Below are 6,000 nucleotides of genomic sequence, written 5' to 3'. Positions count from 1 at the left end.
CATTTCCATGTCAGTGAAGTAGCCAGTACTTTCTTTAGCATGGTTCATACTTGTACACACAAACATACATGCACAAAAATAAAAAAGAATAAAAGTCACCCACATGAATGAGAAAAACATGGTTAAAAATAGGATCCTTTTGACTGTAATCCCACAGAAACTGGCAGAAGGACTTGGAGACATGAAGCTCCTATTAGCCTGTTTGTTTTTAATTGACTAGATTTCAAGTTGACAGTGTCCCTTTTAGCAGTGTACAGAACAAAACAGCACCACATGGCCAGCAGGATCCATTTTAAAGTGGTGCTCTCTTATGTCTCCCGCTGAGGATTGCGCCATATGAGCCATCAGTAACGCCAAGTCAAAGGCCAACCATCAATAAAGCTCTTGCTGTGATCAAGAATATGTAAACAATGGACCAGCCACTTCTAGAGGTAGTTACAGCAGAGTTAAACCTAAAGTAGGGTGGCAACTACCTGATTTTTTTTTTTTTCCACTGAGGTGTTACAAAATATAAAATACTATCTGGACACTAAATATTCTAACTCAGACTCTAGTGTACACATATTTCATTAAATGAAGCCAATGAGATACAGACTACTTGTCTAGATACAAAGCCTGTAAGAGTCAGTGGGAACTTTTTCATTGAATTTACTGGTGTCTGAATCAGGTCTGTAGTCAATATGCTGTTACCCAGATATCAGAGTGATGAGAACTAACAAGTAACAAAGATGTGTGCTTACTCATTACATACAATCTTAAAAAGTACACTTTTATTGAGTAAATTCAAAACATCTGGGCTAAGCTTCTCTTCCTAGATGCACACGTGCCTAGAGTTAAAAACTCATACAATTGAAGTTCATTGAGAACAGGTTATTATTTCAGAGGGAAAAGACCCACCAAATTTAATAGGGATTGTTGCTTTTCTTCTTTCTCCTTACATTTCTGCTATAGGATGGATTAAGCTTTTTCTAGGAAGGATTTACTTCTGCACATCCACGAATAGTTTCCTTAAATCCTGCTAGCCTCATTTTGCTGGGTTTCTCTATAGTTCCTTCATACGTAAGACTTAATTAAACAAATTAAGAAAATCATATAAGCCCCCTTGCAAGGACATACTTTCTCTGACCCTAACCAACTCTTTGTTGCTATCCTTCCCCATATATGACTCATCCCAATCTGTCGCATTATCACTGACAAGGACATACAAAGCCACAAAAGAAGTTGATGGACATCCGCTGCAGAGCATTAGCTACCTTGCTCCATGCTCCTGAGATCTGACTGTGTCTTTTGACAGCTCTCCAAGCATATTTCCCCATTTCTAGAATGAAACTGAACCTTTGCACTTTATTATTATTATTATTATTATTGTTCTCTTTCAGCAAAAAGGTAATTGGGCATGAAAAGTTCAAATCCATTAAATAAAAACTCAATTTAAAATATTTTCCATCCACCAAGCAAGGTCCTATTCATTATGCTGACACTGTACTCCACCTCTGTGCCAAGTGGATCACTCAAAGATGCCCCCCACCACTTCCCTGGCATTTGGTGTGACAAGTAAATCTGCTGTGCACACATTACTTTAGAGGGCATCCCAGTTTTGTATAAATACAAGCAACATTTTTAACAGCACCTTTAAATTCCCATGTTGAATTTTGTAACCACTGAGATAGTTTTATTAAAAGTATTTGCTCTGAGTCTCTCCATGGATATTGTGGCAGAACAGGTAACAGGGTTGTTAGATCTATACACATAACTTCTAAGTTTTATTTCTGCTTTATTCAATTCAAGTTTTTGAACAGACTCAGTCTTGCTCAGATTACCCTACAGCTACATACAAATCATAAAGTGTATTTACTTATCAATACCAATAGCAGAAAACTAAAAGATAAATTGCATAGCTCTATAGAAACCTCAACAGAAGAATTTAGACATTGCAGTTATTTGGTGCTGTATTAATTAAAACTAACAAGGAAGCAAACAAACAAAAACAACAACAACAAAAAACACTCTAATGCTTCAGCCATGGGTTAAATATCCTGTTTTCACAAAGGTCACTTTTCCCATAAAGCTTTTTTAGTACTAAGAGACAGTAGTTAGCCTTAATATCCATTACAAATTTCTCCTTTAAAGCTAGCAAAATATTTTTTTGCCCTACAACTCAATCTGCCAGAGATGCAGAACACGGCTACCTCAATTCTTCACAGGACCAGATCTAAATCCTAATAAAAAAGCCAAAGAGGGACATCTAGTGGTAATATGCATGAAATTAAGCATTGGCAGAGGGGGGAAAAGCCTAGTGCCATGACTATTATGGATCAGAGAGAATAGTTTATTTCTCATTGGAAATGAGGAAAAGTTGAAGGAAAGACTGAAATTAAATCATTAAAAAAAAGTTTGCTCATATTATTTTCTAGCGTATAAAATCTTATAATGGTAATATACTTAACACTAAACTCCATTTGGGCAAACCAGTAAGATGAAGTGACACAAAAGGAGAGCTAACAATCAAGTTAAGTCTAATTTGTTTGAATAAAGTCAAATTATTCAAAATTAACTGATTATAAATTAAAAATTCTTAAACAAAAAACACTACCCCAGAACTCCAGACACAAAGAGAGCAGCTGCACTCTGGCTTTCACTAGCAGAACAATCCCAATGACAACTAAGATCAGGAAAACTAATTTCATTTACCTTGAAAGTCTACAGATATATCAAACTCCAGTGAAGGCCTGAGCATCAACAGAAACTAAAATTAAATTCCAGTTTAACAAAATTTCCAAAAAGTCACCAAATGTGAAAATCGTAAGATTTAGTGCTAACTTTTATTAGAAGTGAACATTTCATCATAATCATCATGAAGTGCTCATGAAATATTAGTGAATTAAGCCATCTGTCAGCTAGTGAGGCAGATCAGTAGTACTGGACTCTTTTCCTAGCTGAAGACAAGGAGAGATCAACGGCAAGTTCCTAACTGCTGGAAAGAAAAAGTAGAGCTGTGCAGCACTAGCCACAGAGTCCCGGTTAACTTTAGCGTCAAAGAGAATCTGTATTTGTAACAAACTGTCTTTCTTATGAAAATGTCCTTTAAGCGTAAAGAGACACCCCCAGAAAGGGTATGTAAATTGCAGAAGTAGGACCTTACCTCGAGATAACAGCTGGGGTGAAATAAGAACACATTTTATAACCGGTTCTTCCACAGGAAAACAGAGGTCTGAATGGAGAGAAATGACCTTACAATCCATAATAAAACATCCTGCCAAATACCAGTATGTTAAGGCATGAAATGCGCACATATTTTGCAATGGACCAAGGTCACTGATGATGAGGAGCAACCTTCTTGCTCATCCTCCTCCGCGTGATGCTGGGCAGCTGCTCTCTGTCAAAAATGCAGCCTAGTAAGATGGTCCACAACTACTTTGTTTTGTTAAAGTCACATAACAACCAACTTTGTGTTATATAGCTATAGTTATGTACATTAAATATAACTGCAAACTAGTTACGGAAAACTGAGCTTTTTAGCGTTACTTTCTATCAAAAGACAAAACAGTTGAACTTCTAGCTTTATAACAATTATGTCCAGGTCTTTTACATACCAAAAGAGTGGTAAACTTAACCAATCTCAAGCACTTTTGTGGCAGTTCCACTTACACGGATCCCTACAGTTGCTCTCTAAAGCGAGGTTTAAAGAGAGACAACGCAAAGAAATTCTTCACAGGAACATGGGACAATCTATAGGGCTGAGCCCTCTCTGCTCAGCTCCCAGATAAATTCACCCTTGCTCTGGTGGACTTTTCTGACTTTCCATGATTGCATGAAAAAGGAGACTGCCATAAGTTTGCAAGCGCATATAATGTACTTCCGTTAAAAAAAAGGGACCATCTCCAATGCCATAGGTGTGATGTTAATTTTGGGGCAGCATCGTAGACTATTCTTTGTAATCACATGATCTCAACTCCTTTCTCCCATAGTGGTGGACTGTGTGTCACAAAGGTGCCTTAAGAGGCAGCTGATTAAACAGAATTAGGTACTGAGTTGACCCAGCCCAAAGGTCATATCCATTCTGATCTGGAATATTAATAATTCTCTTTGTAGATACATAATGACTAGACATACACGGAAAAACATCCTTAAAATTAACTTATTTTAACTTGAGATAATAAAGCGGGCTTATAAAATAGAACTGAAGAAGCAGAATACTGACTACCTCTCTGAGAATGCTTAATCTATTAATCTTCAGTTAATAGTACTGCACTGAGTCTGCTACTTCAGGCTGCACCAAGCTATCATGAAAATAATCATCTCCTTTCACTCTTTTTATTTCTCCTCATTGTTTCTGCATGACTGCTACTACCTTCTAAATTTATTCCCCCTCACTGGATGAGCAGTACCCATGAGACAAATCCCCCCCAAACCTTTTTTTTTTTTTTTTCTTTCCCTAAAACAGACAGGCTTCTTGGAACTTTTCTTCTTATGCTCTCTCAAAAGTCCACCAGCACATGTAAGATGTGGAATAAAAGAAAGATGCTACCTGTCAGTGGTGATGTGCACTGGGATCCATCAGCAAAGAACTAGAGATGAAAGCATTTGGTTGTGGAGATTATGTGGTCACTGCTAAAACAATGTCCTTTAAGGCATAAAAATAAACGACTCAAATGTGTTTCCATGGCAAAAGCAGCCACCCGGCACACACGTCAGTATTTGGGAATGCCATGTCAAGGCATGGAGGCTGACTAGTTAATACAAGTCAGCCACCATTCCCCTGCCCACATTACACCTCAGCAGGCTTTGAAGACAGTGTGCTGGAGATGTCATTTTCCACTCTTTTATAAACACACACTTCAAGATGCTTCACTCCAGGCTAGCAAGTGATGCCCTACATCACTATATTCATTTACAGAATTTAAAACATAGGATCATGGTTACAACTTCATACACTGCAACTATTTGTGAATCATATTCACCATTACTTTCCTAAGAGTGCTTAATTAGCAATAACATACAGAAAATACTTCAGGCATTATAGTTCACATTTCTCATGCCTACTTTTAAAATAGAAAAATAGTATCTTTGTACATGTGGAAAGATGCTCTAAATTCTCTTTGCATTATTTTTATTTTCCCAAGAGTGAACAGGAATGAAGAACAGGGTGCATTGCAGGACGAAAGCACCTGTTTAAAATATTTCATATTCCTCCTTGCATTGCAATAATATAATAACTATCTTGACTTAAAAATAATAATAATTCTGTTTTTAAAGATTAAATTTAATGTTCATATTCCAGAGAGAAACAAGTTAAAGAAAAAAGTCGATCAATGCTTGTTTCCTAATGTCTCTGAATAAAGATCACATACCTTTCTGGAAGACATGCTGTAATTAAAATAACCTCAGCAGAAGGGCAGCTATTCCATGGCTTATTTTCCACTAGAGGTCAGGCTGAAGGAAGTAATGATCTATTCTAGCCTTCAAAATCTCTAAGTGAGAGTTAGTTACTAATCAAGTTTTGGAAGTCTGAAAATCAGAATTTAATTAATACCACTTTGCTTCACTTAAAATGAATGACAAAGATGTATTTTTCTAAGTGTCCAACTGCTGGAGGTATTTAATCATGAGAGTATTTTAATGCATGTCAATACAACTTTTCATGGAGCATTTGATGTGCCATCTCAGTTGGCAGGACAAGGTTTGTACTGCAATAGAAAAGTTTTTCTTAAAACTTCAGACTTGAAATGAAAAACACGTTAAAAGGTTTGATTAATATCAAAGAACATTCTAATTACTTTTAAAAAGGTATTTTTCAAGTTCGTATTTTTTGCCCTGAGAAAGGATATACATTACAAGTAATGTCCATCAAAAAAATAGACTGAATTTGTTTCTCTAAGTAACTAAGAAACACTGCTAAGCATGGAGTAATGACCATAAAAGACTTTGGGTGACTACAAAAATTTTTAAAACCCCAGAGTGATTTGAATTAGGAGCCTAACCTTTTCTTTTTGTCCATTT

This window comes from Oxyura jamaicensis, chromosome 1, assembly GCF_011077185.1.
Source record: "Oxyura jamaicensis isolate SHBP4307 breed ruddy duck chromosome 1, BPBGC_Ojam_1.0, whole genome shotgun sequence".
NCBI classification, from domain to species: Eukaryota; Metazoa; Chordata; class Aves; order Anseriformes; family Anatidae; genus Oxyura; species Oxyura jamaicensis.
Note: the sequence above shows the minus strand (reverse complement) of the source record.